Source organism: Gossypium hirsutum, chromosome D07 (genome assembly GCF_007990345.1).
Source record: "Gossypium hirsutum isolate 1008001.06 chromosome D07, Gossypium_hirsutum_v2.1, whole genome shotgun sequence".
In the NCBI taxonomy this organism is placed as follows: Eukaryota; Viridiplantae; Streptophyta; class Magnoliopsida; order Malvales; family Malvaceae; genus Gossypium; species Gossypium hirsutum.
Genome location: NC_053443.1, coordinates 23,545,059 through 23,560,530, shown reverse-complemented (window position 1 = coordinate 23,560,530; position 15,472 = coordinate 23,545,059). Strand labels below are relative to the sequence as shown.

At 28.8% G+C, this 15,472-nt stretch overlaps 1 long non-coding RNA gene across 1 annotated transcript; it reads left to right on the top strand.

Annotated features, from left to right (window-relative positions):
- The first annotated feature begins 3,603 nt into the window (after nucleotides 1-3,603).
- LOC121219103 (uncharacterized) lies at nucleotides 3,604-4,691 on the top strand. The gene is made up of 2 exons (XR_005915808.1): nucleotides 3,604-3,661; nucleotides 3,818-4,691. It is a non-coding gene; the product is annotated as an uncharacterized lncRNA (long non-coding RNA).
- The last annotated feature ends 10,781 nt before the right edge of the window (nucleotides 4,692-15,472 follow it).

The window sequence follows — 15,472 nt, the reverse complement described above, 5'->3', positions numbered from 1 at the left end:
ACTTGGCATTTTCCTTTTATTGTAAAACTACGGTGGGGTTGTTTATATATTTCCTTCCTTTATTTACAAATAGATAAATTAGTTATATTAGATTAAATTGTAAATTAATTTTTTTTTATTTTTACAGTTAAATTATGACGTAATTGATAGAGTAAGTTGAAATATGACATTTCACTTGTACCTCACGTTAATATGGTAAAAATCTTAAAAATAAATAAGATTTTAATAATTATTTAAAAAATTACGTCTAAATTTAATCCAGATAAATAATTATTCAAGTTCATCATGTGTCGCTTTCTACTTGCTCTGTTGGCTATATTATTATTTAAGGAGATTTTGGTACTCTCATGTTATAATTTTAATGAAATGTAATTCTATAGAATGTGATTAATGAGAATGTCATTGTCTAGAACGTTATTTTATAATGTTTGAAATACATGAGAAAGTATAGATTAAAATCTCAAGAAAGTTAGATTAACACATTTGGTAAGCTCAACACTTTCCTGAGAATATAATAATACTTTAGAAAATTACTTTTATTAAATAAAAGATAGTACTCATGTATTTTATTTTTAATGATTATTATAAACAAATATTTAATAATAATACTTTCACCAACCTTTATTATTAACAAATATTTGAATTAATTCGCAAGGTATGATTTGCTCACATTCTGATTGAATCCATTACATGAATTCATTTGAAAAATAACTTATATATTAATTCAAGATTGTGAAGATGTAAAATTGGAACATTTGCCCTTATTACAATGTAAGTATAAGTTGGAGTGTATTCATATATTGTGTATATGACTTGAAATTATATTGATATCAATGCAAAAATATATTTTTAAAAAATATTTATAACAAAAGAAATACATTCATTTTGAATCTTAATCCTAAGTACAAGTAAAAAAGGGCTATTTTGATCAAAGCAGAATCTTTTTACTTTTCATCTACATAAAAAAAAATAATTTTCCCACCAATTATCAAATGAATCACTTTGCATTATTTGTAGGAAAGTAATTTAAGAGAATGTTGCATTAAAAGGAAAATAAATTAACTTTTACACACTAAACATTGGAATTATATTCCAAAAATTTTCAATAATACCAAACACCCTCTTGATGGTAAAAATAGATAGAATTTTTAACAAAATAACTAATTGATTTTTTAATTTAAGATACAGAGATTAATTTATTTATTTTTATTACAAACTACTTTTATTGCATTTAGTTATGAGCAGAATTTATGTTAGGACCTATTCCGCCATGTATTGTCACTTATGATGACTGAAAAGGCATGTAAAATCCCAAACTCACACTAGCAAAGCTGGACACACCGCAGAATAGGAAATAACGCAACTTTCCCGGATTTATGACTTGACACTTCCGTATAAGACACTTAGCGACTTTGCTAAACCCACTTTCTTATCCGCTAATGTTTGTACTGGTTGTTTTAATATATGTGGTTGAAATTGGATTAGATAAGTTTGGTTGAATCAAGCTTCATATATTGGTTTAAAATAAGAGATAAAATTGATTAATTTACGAATCAATATTTATATTTTTTATTAATTTATTTAATTGAAACTAAATTAATATTAAGTGATTTAATTAAAAATAGATGATTTGATCAATTTGACCACAAGTTTTATTTAAAAACTTTAAAATATTATCCACTTTGATTTATTGGTTTTTTAATAAAACTACCACAAGAAACTTCAAAATATTGTCCAAGTTGTTTTTATTCCGTCATCAGGGGTGGCTTTTTCGCCAGCAGTAGCAAGAGACGAGAATGGCAAATCGACGTGGGGGATAGGATGTAACATTGGAAGATGTAATGTAAAGCAAGCAGAACTTTGGGCTATCTCTAATGGTCTTCGGGTGGCTTGGAATGTTAAATGGAATAGAGTTATCGCTGAGACTGATTGTGCTCTTGCCATCAAAAGAATTCATGGAGGCGTCAAAGAACAACCGATCAGAGATTTGATTTTAAGAATTCAAGAACTTTGCAAACAGGATTGGCATGTGAAAATTAAATAAATGCAAAGGGATGCAAATTTTGCCCCTTATATTCTGGCCGGTTTGATGAAGAATTTCCTGTTGACCTCAAAATGTTCCATGCAATTCCTTCAAGGGTTACTGACTAAATAAGATTAGATAGACGAAACTTGATGCCGGTCTTGTTGATACTAATTTTCTGCAATAAAAATAAAAACATAAAAAAGAGGTTGACATTTAAAGCCTACAAGTAGGAGTTTTGTAGCATTTTGTCGGCTTGGAGAGGACTAACTCTGATGTTGTTGCATGGAAATGCAGGAAGGCGAAGTTGTAATTCTGGGGTATATTTAAAAGTCAATTGTGTTTGATGAAAAATCAGATTAAGACGGTGAAGAAAGGTCTATGGGAGGTGCATTGAAAATTCTTAATTAACAGTAACAATGGTCTTAATATATATATATACATATCTCCTTTGAAAAGATGGGATGATGGGAACCTAAAATCTAAATCTAAATATATATATTATTAAAGTGAAAAGTAGAGAAAAAACAATAAATTTTATTCATTGTGTAGTTGTGAAGTGGGTATAGAAAAGTAGAAAGAGTGGAAGACCGACTCTGATTATGGACGTCTTCTTTTGACTCATTGATCCCGTGAATGGCACGCGACAGTCTCGAGCTTAATGGGCTTGAGTCCTCCACCTCAACATATGCCCATATAAGTTTTATTTATTATTTTCTTAGGCGGAGCCGACATCTTAGTTATATTATATGTTTTGAAACAAAACAGGTTGGCCCACAAAATCTCTGTTGTGTCACATGGGAAAACAGCAGTGAGCCGAGCCCAAAGGAAATCTACTCCCATACTTTGAAAACTAGAGGTCTCAGCCACTCATTTTGTCAAGTCAAACAAGTAGGACCCATTTCACCTATAACTACCAACTTCATTTCTAAATATTAATATTAAACCTTACAACGTGTTTGGTTCGCTGTAATGGGTATGCGATTACTCATCTATTACGCGCGCCCTACCCATTCCTGCGTTTGGTTCGCTATAATACCCTATTACGGGTTTATGCGGTTACGGACGTATACGCGATATTCTCTGCTTCCTGGCCGATTTGCATTCCCCTCCAAAAACCACGATTACCTATTACGGACGCATTCCCGAAAACCTTCTCTATTTTACCCTCGTTGAAATCGACCTCCAGCCTCTCTCTCTCCCTCCCTCCCGAAATCACCGAAATCGACCTCCCAACATCAACAGAAGCTGTTTCTGCAAAATCACCTCCACCCTCTCCCTCCCTCCGGAAATCGTCGAAATCGACCTCCCAACATCAACAGAAGCTGTTTCTACAAAATCACCTCCACCCTCTCCCTCTCTCTCCCTCCCGAAATCGCCACGTTTCACTCCACCGTCTCAGATCTCCGGCCCAACTATTTCGGCAAGTGGTTCTTCTCTTTTTTTCATCTCGGATTTTTATTTTCTTCCTCATGATTTTCTTTTTTATCATTTTATTTGTTTATTCCCACCAGTTATTCCCACCGGCCGAATGTTGTTTATTTTTAGAACTGATTTGCTTGTTCTGTCAACACGCTGCAGATTTGTGTTCTTCAAATGCAAATAAACCCTGAAGAAAACCTTTCCAATTCAATTAAGGTAAACATTGTCTTCCCTAATCCCTTTTATGTTTTTAATGTTTCTGATGAAAGATTCAACATTTGTAGAAATTGAAACATGCAGTCACGTTTAATAATGATGCGATATTTTTTTTTTCTGAAAACTAACTAGTTGAATTGAATCATGAATCTGCAGTCTAATGATGAAAGATTGCACTTCTGGTTTGAATTGAATCATGAATCCGAATCAGCGAACCAAACACGCGGTCAACATATTCATAAAATAAAACTTCATTTTATTTATGCAATTCTGGTTTGAATCCAAATTTTCATTATGAAAGCCTATGACTGTTTTGAATTTAGATGGAAGATTGTTTTGAATCTGATCTGCAGTCTATTGTTCTGCTGAAGTTTGTCTTATTTAGATGAGGGTGAAGTTTGTCTTATTTAGATGATTCTGATCTGCAGTCTAATGTGATTTCTTAGGTCAAATATCTGTATGTTGTTTAGCATGGCTTGCGTTTGGATGTGTTCTTATTTAAATTTGAATGTGTTCTGTTTTGACATGGCTTGCAGTCTAATGTGATTTCTTAGGTCAAATTTTATTATTTAAATTTGAATGTGTTATGTTTTGATGTTGTCAATATTTCTATCTGATCATCATGTTCTGTCATCCAGCTTTAATTCTAGTTTATTCTTGTGCTTTTCCTTTGCTGCATGGAACTGCAAGGTTTCAGTCCCATAAATTGAGAAAATAAATCTGTGACTTGATATTAGAAAGTTGTTTTTGTGTTTGTCATGAGATAATTTAGATTACACAGGCATGTACTGTGTTTGATAAATCTGTGTAGGCTACTTTTTTTTTTTTCTGTTTTGTGGTTTTACTGAGTTTGCAGTGGCTGATTTCTCTTTTGTTAGCTCTGATTGATTTCTCTTTTGTAGCGGCTGACAATGCCTTTTTAATGCTGTTTATAGTGATTGATTTTGCTTTTACATCTACTCGTGTTTGTGCAAAGTACTGTGTGAAGTGTATATGTTGGTGGTTTTAATCAAATAAGTTGGTTCTTTCACATGCCATATTCAATATCTTGAATGAGATTCTTCAAATGATATGGGAGACTGCTTTTGGGGAAATATATGAAGATTTAAGACAAAATTCAATTGTCGTGTCGTAGTTGATGCACGGCTTTCCTGTACATAACAGACTTTCAAAGTTAAACTATTTTATCTAGTTTTCATTTGGAGACCATGATATCTTTTTAAAATTATTTCAAAATATTTTTATACAATGTAATTTTAAAGATAACTTATTATTATTGTTATTTAAATACTCGCTCTATTATTATTATTTGAATAAGCTATTTTATCTAGTGCATTTTGTCTATAATATTATCTTAATTGATATTATAGATAATTTAATTTTTATATTACTTAAAAATTTATTAGTTGAGAAAATTTTAACAATATGATAAACAATCTAAATAAAGGGTAATTATATTATTATAGAAAATTTGAACAATATGATAAACAATACGATAAATAATCTAAATAAAGGGTAATTATAATATTATAGAAAATTTGTACAATATGATAAACAATATGATAAACCTTGTATACATTCTGTAATTAATATTGTATTTAGTTAATTTTCAACAGTTAAGAACCTGCTTATAAATTGTGAATGTATTTAGTAGAGCGTAAAAATAGAAAGATTGAGCGTAAAAATAGAATAAAAAATCTCAAAAGAGAAAATACATTCATTTTTCATCCATAATTAATGGAAACATTCTTCATCCCATCCTTAAGTTGTATTGGAAGATGAAAGGCAGTGAGTTGTTCTTATTTATTCATGATATTAAACTTAATTTTAATTTGTTTTTTTTCTTAAGATAATTATGTCAGGTGTTTCAGAATCAAATGTTTAATATTAAGAATATTTATAAGAATATTTATTTTAAATATTTAATAATTATTATTTTAAATTATATTTTATAGTATTATATATTATGATTTTATTAAATTTATATAAGAATATTTAATATTAAGAATTTTATTAAATTATATATTTTTATTAAATTATATTTAATAATAATTATTTTAAATTATTATTAAATTATTTATTATTTATATTAATAATCTTATTAAATAACAATATTAAATAATTATTTTAAATTATTTATTATTTATATTAATAATCTTATTAAATAATAATCTTATTATTTATATTAATAATCTTATTAAAATCAACTACAAATAAAAAAATTCTGCTAAGGGTATTCTAGTCATTTTAGTTTTTTCCTTATGCTATTACGCCTCTATTCCATTCAACCAAATACAAGAATACTATTACGCCTCTATTCTATTATAGCGGACCAAACGTGGCCTTAATGTTACATCTTGTGCCTCATGGATTTCTTTTCCCATTTCATTCATTTTAAATAGGTATTATAATTTTTTAGTGTTCAATTGTGTTGGTATCACGAATTAATCAAACATTGATTAGATTAAGGAAATTTCAAAAATATTTTTATGTAATTAAAATAATTACATAGTTTTTTTTTACATGTGGTGGGATTTAAACTCATACCATTTACATTAATAAAACTTTCATTATTTTTACCACTCAACTAAAGCTTTGTTTTATTTTAATTTTATTATAGATGTTTTATTAACTCCATCAATTGCATACCTATACTATATATAAAATGGTTGACTAAGTTGGTGTCTCATGAGTAAACTCGACGTCAACTAAAGAACCATTACTTTAAAGAATAATTACTATTATAAAAGTATTTTAGTTATATTTCAAATAGAACAACTGAAAAACATTATTTAGGAATCAAAAACAATACCAACAAATTCAATAGAAATCTCTTACCACTCCACCCATAATCATTCGTTAAAATAATTTTATAAATATTAATTTTTAATATAAAATATTTTCATTTACTCACATCATAGGTGTGATAAAATCTAGTATCGATGAAGTTGTTGATTGAGTTGATGTCACAAGTTAACTTGACGATGATAACACCAAAATAAATAATTGTAGTGCATTTAGTATTTTTAATTTGATGTATTTATTTTTATGCGTTATTTTTAATTAATTTTAAATCATATGTTTTATTATTTATTTTATGTTATATTTAAACATACCTCTACACTCTAAATATTTAGTTTTCACGTGCATATGCATGCGATGGGATTTCTATTATCTAAAATACTTCCTTGGACACTGTAATTTTTCTAATCTTCTCCGCTCAACAAGTATTTTTTAGTATGCAAAAATAATATTTTTTCCCCTTTATATGAAATATGGAAAAGTAGCAAAAATTACGAGGGACTATCAAACAAAAAAATATGATAAAGTAGTTTATAGACAGTTTCGAAACATAAAAATTAACAGTTTAAATCTCTTGAAGATGAAAGAAAACTAAGTAAATCAACGGACAAGATCCCCTTTTTCCCTTCTTAGATAATTTATTTTGATTAAGCAAGGGAAAGCATTTTTTTTAATACCAATTTGGGGGAAAGTGAAGGGAAAGAAATTGTAAATGAAAATTTAGTTACGTAAAAAATCAAAAATTGCACTAACAATTTATTTTCAAGTTTGCAAAAATCAATTTTGTCCTTCAATATGTTCATATTTTTAGATAATTAGATATATTTATATATGCATTTAATTGCATTATAATAAATTTAAAATCGAATAATTTTTTACTAAATTCAAAAGCGTTATGATTGATTGATAGTTAAATTTGTAAATAATAAAACCATGAATTATACGTGTAAATAAAAAAATAAAATTCATGAATTAATAAATAAATCTTTATTTAAATCAGAAGAATTTATTTTGAAACAGTCAATTATATAATATTAGAAATTGAGTGATGCAGATCTGTTTGTAAAATTTGTAGTTAAATATTCAATAACTTTATATTCTTTTTATAATCTGCTTTAAGATTTTTACCACTCTTTAAATTTTAAAATTTTTATCAATTACAATCACATAGTTAAAAATCTTTTAACAATTTTTTTGAACTCAAGCATCCAGCACGTGATTGATTGGTAAGTAATTTTAAGTCATTTTCTTGTAATTTTTATGTTTTTGAAGTAATGGGAGCTTGATTTAGCTAGTCCATATATCAATTTGTAAAATTGTTAAAGTTTTTGAAAGTTGCCATTGTTGATTTCTTGAAGAATGTGGTGTTAAATTGATATATTTTAAGCTTAGGTTATGAAAAAAACCTAGATTGTAAAGTTTAATTGTTAGCTTTGCACATAGGGACTAAAGTGAATAAAATGCAAATTTATTATGAAATTTCTATATAAATAGATAGTAGATGGTCCCTAATGAATGAAATTTAATTTGATTTTCAAACTGAGGCTTAAAATTGAAAGATATAGTTATTTTGATTTTAAGGACTAAATTGAATAAAATGAAAAACTTTAAGGGTATCAAAAAATAAAAATTTATAGGTTCATTCATGTCATATCATATTGTATAAATGTTTGGTATTGACGAATTGAATGAAATAATTTTATAGATCAAGAATTGAATCAAACCGGTGATAATTAAGGAAATGCCAAAATTGTTGATTAGTCTCTGAAGATTTAACTTGTTTGTTGTTTTGATCAGGTAAGTTCATATGATATTTATAACTTAGATTGTATGCATTTGAATTATATTTATGTGTTTTTTTGTAAATTAAATGGGTTGTGAATTAATACAAATGGTAAGAATTGGACTTAATTTGAAAAGTGATTATTATATGTGTAACAGATGCCCGTGTGAACTTAGTAAATGTTAGGATACGATTGGCATGCCAATAGAGTTTTGTATGCGATTGTACGAAATTGATTTCAGATGTTACCGATGTCTAGAAATTTTTTTGCGGATACTCAAATACATGTGACACAGATTTAGCTCGGACGAGTAACTTGATATCATTTTAAAGGTTTAGCCCGGACGGGTAACTTGACATGTATATATATTCAGTTTGGATAAACAATCGGATGTGTCATTATAAAGGTTTAGCTCAGATAAGTAACATGAGACGAATATATTCAGCTCAGACGAGCAACTGGTGTGGTGTAGTTACGTGTGTATCTGAGTCTATTTACTAGGGTTCATCAAGCGAAATAGTATATATATAAAATGAAAAATAGAAATGAGATGAAATGAACATAATTTTCTAATGAAAGATTATTGAATGATTTGAGTATAAAGCTTTATATATGTGTGTGATTACATTACTCTTGGATTGAATGAGTTTTGAGTTTGTTACCTATTGTGACATGTAATGGCATGTTAAATACTTTTGATATTACATGGTTTGATTATATGTTAAAACTCACCTTGTTGATGTTGTGATTTGCCATGTTTAGCCAAACTAATGCCAAATTATGGCAGCTGATTATATTTAAATAAAAGATAAGGTAAGTTTTGTTTTATGTCTATGAACTTACTTAGCATTTTATATGCTTACCTAGTTTGTTTTTTCTTTTCCTTGTAAATTGACACCTTGCGGAACATGTCAAGTCAAACCGTTTTGAAACTCATACTATCCTTAGTTCTGTAGCTATTCGGTCATCTTGAGTCTAGGATTGTGGCATGTATATAAGTGTTTTAGTATATACATTAATGTATAAGATATCTTGATGAGTTTGGTAACTTGTGATGACTTGGTGTTTTGATTCATATATGGACATGAATATATATGTATTTTGTAACAACCCATTTTTTAGTGGTGTCAGAAACAGTAGTTTCGGGGCCACTAAATCCGACGAGTAAGTTCGTAAATATTATTATTTAATATTTACGAGTCAAACATGGTTTTAAAAAAGTTTTTGATATAGTGATTTTTTGTTATATAAGCGATTTATTAAGTTCAAGTGGTAAGACCCTAAAGTCAAGTGGTTTTAGAAAATGAAATATCGGGACCTCATTTCTGTAAATCGAGCCGTATGTCATTAAGGTGGTATTAAAGTTTCGTTGAAAAATGTTAACGTTTCGATGGTTAATTAAAGAAAAATGACTAAATTGTAAAAGATGCAAAACTTAGTAATGGTTACACTTAGATGATTAAATAGCTTATTAACTAAATGAGGAAGGACTTATGTGGTAATTTAGCCTTAATTAATATGGTTGGACGGCAACTTGAATGGAAATGATAAAATAATATAAATTTAATGGCAATTTTGTAATTAAATGGAAATTAAAACAAATTAATGTGAAATTAAAACATTTCAATTTCATTTCTTCTCCTTCACTCCACCGAACACCATAGCTATGGGGGTGGTTTCAGTTTTGGCTTTATTCCTTTACATGTGAGTATAATTAATCCTATTTTTTGTAATTTTTATGTTTTTGAGATCGTAGCAACTAGGTCTAGCTAGCCCGTACCTTTCGATTTTGAAACTGTTAAAGACTTTGAATGTTGCCATTGATGAATTTTGTGATTTTTGATGTTAAATGATGAATTTGAGTTATTAATTGTTATTTAAAAGTATTTTATTAAGTGATTTTTGATGAATTTTTTGATTAGGGACTAAATTATTAAAATTGTAAAAATAGAAGGTTTTGTTGTGAAATTATTGCAAAAATGTGTTGTATTGAATGCCATGAATATTAATCTAGCATGGGTTTGCATTAAAAATGGTTAATTTGCATGTTTTAGGCTCAGGGTCTAAATTGAATAAACGTAAAACTGTAGGGGTAATTTTGTAAAATGTCAAAAATGACCAAATTGCATGAAATGAATTTTTTTATCGTCTATATTAATATATTGAATGAAATTATTAATTTAGATCAAGATCGGGTGAAAATTTGAGAAAATAAAAATTACCAAAATGCCCTTAAACTTTGGTATTTCTGCAATTTAGCCAGGTAAGTTCGTATGAACTATACTATGTATATTGTTGATTAAATTGAATGTTATTATATGAATTTTAATGAAAATAAATCGATATATATATGTTATTATACAATTTAGCTTATAATGAAACGAGGAAAATTCAATGACGCACGACGACTATCGAGTCCAGTTTGAACCTTAGGAATATATAGGATACAAATGGCATGTCATTAGGGGTTACCGTGTTTCGGGTGTTGGTCTTGTACATCCTATCGGTGGTTGAGTTTCTGGCATGTGTTGCCGTTACTTGACAGCTTGTGTGAGCAATACCGTGTAGCTACGTCTTGACTGACAGCTTATGTGAGCAGACCCATATACAGCTCGAGAGAGAGCACTGATATGAGATATGTGATAGTAGTGACTTCGACCATATTTTGGCACTTAGTGTGCGAGGTTCCTGTGTATCTGATATTCTAAATGGTTCAACGGGAAATGTTCTGTTACGAGACGATATGTGTAACACCCCTTACCCGAATTCGACACCGGAATAGGGTACGAGGCATTACCAGAACATATACACTTGTAAACGTATTGAACCGAGTTATAAAATTTCATCTAAATTAAAAATTTCAAATTATTAACATACTTTTATAATTCTTCACTATATATCCTCAAAATATTATATTCATAATAAATAGGGCCTACTAGACCCGATACATACTCATGCAATGCAATGCTTCATTTCCTTTTCATTCATTTCACAATTTCTCATGCTTACAATTCAAATCATATCACAATTTCACAATTTACCATTCATTAACACATCTATGAAATTCTCAATTTTGCAATGAAAATATCACTTTAGCTTAAATAACAACATCAATTCAACTCATTATCCCCTTTTTCGTCATTTTACACTTCAAGTATGAACTTACTATTTCATTACCTTTCTATACCCGTTTCCTATGCATATCACACAAGACATAAACATATCATTCAACCATAGTCGCAAGCTAGTGCATTTAAACATAATTCTTTTTGGAACTAACCACATGATAAACCATTTCACTAGAGATTACATAATTTAAATCTTATCACCCCTTTCTTGATCACATGCATATTTCCATTTAGGCACTTACCATTTCAATGCATAACTTATAAGTTTAACGTGGCATAATCCAGCCACAACTTGGCCAAAGTCTAAGCATATACACCAAATATGTTAGCCAAATAAACATATAGCATAAACATTATAAGCATGAATGAGCACAACATTTGTTCATGTATCAAACTTACCAACATGAGTTAATTCATAAACCATTCATGACATTACTTCATGCCAAATCATATACCTAATATACCATACACACATACTATGAAACTTTATTTTCCCACATGAGCTTAAACCATGACCAATAATGCACAAATATAAGTATCATTCCTATTTCATCGTTTATCAATTATAATCGAACATATGACTAATTATACACAAATAATTCATATATTTTCCAATTTTCCTCCTCCTCCTCTCCATTCCACATCCTTAATGTGTATAACACACTTAAACCACATTATCTATACCTTTACTATTTTCCTGTATGTAAATTCAAGCTGTCTGTATGAGTCAGAGTCACTAATTTATTTATATCTTGAGCTAAAGAGCTCCAAATTAAGATACATTAATTTTATCCAAAACTAGGCTCATATATATTTTGACCATAAAATTTTCAGAATTTTTGGCTTAGCCAATAAGTACAATTTATTCTTTAAAGTTTTCCCTATTTCACTTCTCGACAGTTTCGACCCCTCTTCACTAAAAATTAATTATCTCATTGTACAAAATTCAGATAATGTTCTCATTTGTTTCTTTTGAAAATAGACTCATTCAAGATTATAAAAATATAAATTTTAGCCCATAATTATTTTTTTACAATTTTAATGATTTTCCAAAGTTAGAATAGGGGATTTAGAAATCAGTCTGGCCCTATCTCACTAAAATTCAAATATCTCATACTATAAAACTCTTTTGATTGATCTGTCTCTTTTATGTGAACATAGACTCATTAAGCTTTGATTTCATATATTATTTAGCCTATAATTCATTTTACTCAATTTTTGGTGATTTTTCAAAGTCACACAACTGTTGTTGTTCAAAACTATTTTATTTCTAAATTTACTCTTTAATAGTTTCATTACTTCATATCATCTTACTCAAGGGTCAATTAAATATCGAACCCAATATTCATCACGTTATCTTATTCATTTCACATGTACTTTCACTTGTCCAATTTCCCCAATGAACACTTCGGAATATTAACCGTTACTCGGTGGAATCAGCACTTAGCAACCAACTTATATTCAGTGATACGGGGAATTAGCACATAGAAACCCCTTTCACAATCAAGGATACGGTGGAATCAGCACTTAGCAACCACCTTTAAAATTAATAATTCCAGGATCAACACTTAGCAACCCCTCGGGGAATCTGCACTTAGCAACCCCTTTTTGATCAGTGATTTAGGGAATCTGCACTTAGCAACCCCTTACATTCAATGAATCCCGGTCTAATCCGAGTGTTCAATTGGGAACCTTATTTTACAACATTTTACCAACTTTTTCAAATTTAACCACATTTTTGTAATCTACATCAAATATTTATTCTATATTCAATCGTATCTCAATAATATATTAAATAAAATTAAAACAATGCATTATTCACTTACAAACTTATTTAACACTCACATTATTCAATTTAGTCAAAAAATCATACTTTGGAAAAATTACATTTTTACCCCTAAAATTTCACAAAATTATGATTTTACCCCTAAATTCGTAAAATAATTTTTATTCAATTTCCTTACATTTTATGCCCAGCCAAACTATTTTCATAACTATAGCAGTCCACAATTTTCACTTATTCACACACACATTTTACAATCCTTTTACAAACTAGTCCTTTTATGCATTTTCACCGAAAATCACTTAGTAAAAGTTGTTTCTCTAACCATAAACATGCATAATCTACCATTAACCATCAAAAAACACAAAATTGTAACATCTTTCAAAACCTATACCTTCATCATATCTCAAATAAATGGTAGAAATAAATAAATCATGTTACAAGGATTTCAAAAACGTGAAAATCATTAAAAATGGGGCTAGAATGGACTTACAATCGAGCTTGGAAGCTTGAAAAACCCTAGCCATGTTTTATCCATGCAAATTTTGGCCCCTAGCTTGAAGATGGACAAAAATTGGCTTTTAATTTTGTTTTTAATTCATTTTAATTACTAAATGACTAAAATGCCCTTAATGAAAAACTTTGGAAACATGCCTAACCATGTCCATTTTTGTCCACCAACTTAACCAATGGTATAATTACCATATAAGGATCTTCAATTTAAAATTTCATCACAATTGGACACTTCTAACATGTAGAACTTAATTTTTGCACTTTTTACAATTTAGTCCTTTTTACAAAATTGAGTGCTCAAACGTTGAAATTTTTGAATGAAATTTTCATGAAATTATTTAGTAAAATTTTAGACTATAAAAATATAATAAGAATAAATTTTTCCTTGTCGAATTTGTGGTCCCGAAACCACTGTTCTGACTAGGCCCAAAATCGGGTTGTTACAATATGAGTTTGATACGAACTAATATAGGTATATACATGAAATGCATGGAAATGATGGTACATGATATATTGATATATTGAAATGGATAATATATGTATATGTAGCAGTCTGATTTTAGTTAAATCAGAATAGTGGTTTTGGAACCATAAATTTGAGGTTAGAAAATTATTTTAATATTATTTTTGGTATTTACAGCATGTGATTATATATGTGTGAAAGTTTCGTAAAGAAATTTTACTGTTTGAATGCTTAATTCGGTAAAAAGGACTAAATCGCGTAAAGCGTAAAAGTTGTGCTCTATTAGCTAAAGGTATTAAATAGCTATAGAAATTTAGTGTGGAAGTTCTTATTTGGTAATTAGCCCATTAAAGAGATAGTGGAATATGATGGTTTGGGATTTTGTGTAATAAATAATGTTTATAAAGGTTAATTATGTAAATTGGTTAAAAATGACAAAACAAATAAAACAAAAAGGAAAAGTTATCATCTTTAACCATTATTCAACCAAAAATTGAAAGATAAAGAAGCCATGGAAGGTTAAAATTTTGGCCAACCCCATTTTGCTTGCATGCGAATATCGTTTGTCCCGTTTTTGATAATTTTTACGTTTTTGAGATATTGTTTCGTGTTCTAACTAGCCCATGCCCTAATTTTTGAATTGGTGGATGAATTTTTGAGTTACCATTGATGATAGCTTGATGTTTTTGAATGTTGATGATGGAAAATGAATAATTGTTGATAGATTAAAATGTTTTGTAAAGTGATTTTTGACAAAAATGTCAAATAGGGATTAAATTGTGAAATATGCAAATTGAGTGGTTGAAATGTGAAATAAATGAAAGTTTTGGGCTACTAGGAGCACTATAGTAATTCGGCTAAGCTTGGGTTATATTGAATTGTGTGAATTTTGTGTATTCGTGAAATAGGGATTAAATTGAATAAATGTGAAACTTTAGGGGCTAAAGTGAAAAAATGTCCGAATAGGTATTTTTGGATGAAATTTAATGAATAAGTGATTAAATGAGTTAAATTTGAATTTATATAGATCAAGAAAGAAAGAAATCAGATTTAGATCGGGGGAAATCGAAAGTTAACAAATAGTTGATCTGATCTGTTCGTTTACGTATGAGGTAAGTTCATAAGTAAATAAATGTTTTTGAATTCAAATGTATATGTTTTATATATTTCCGAATTTATTTATATGGAGATATGTACATTGCCGAATTGATTTGTATATGTATATATATTGTCGAATTGATTTGAGATCCTGTATAAGACCATATCTGGGATATGGCATCGGCATCGATTTGGGATCCCGTATAAGACCATATCTGGGATATGGCATCGATATTGATT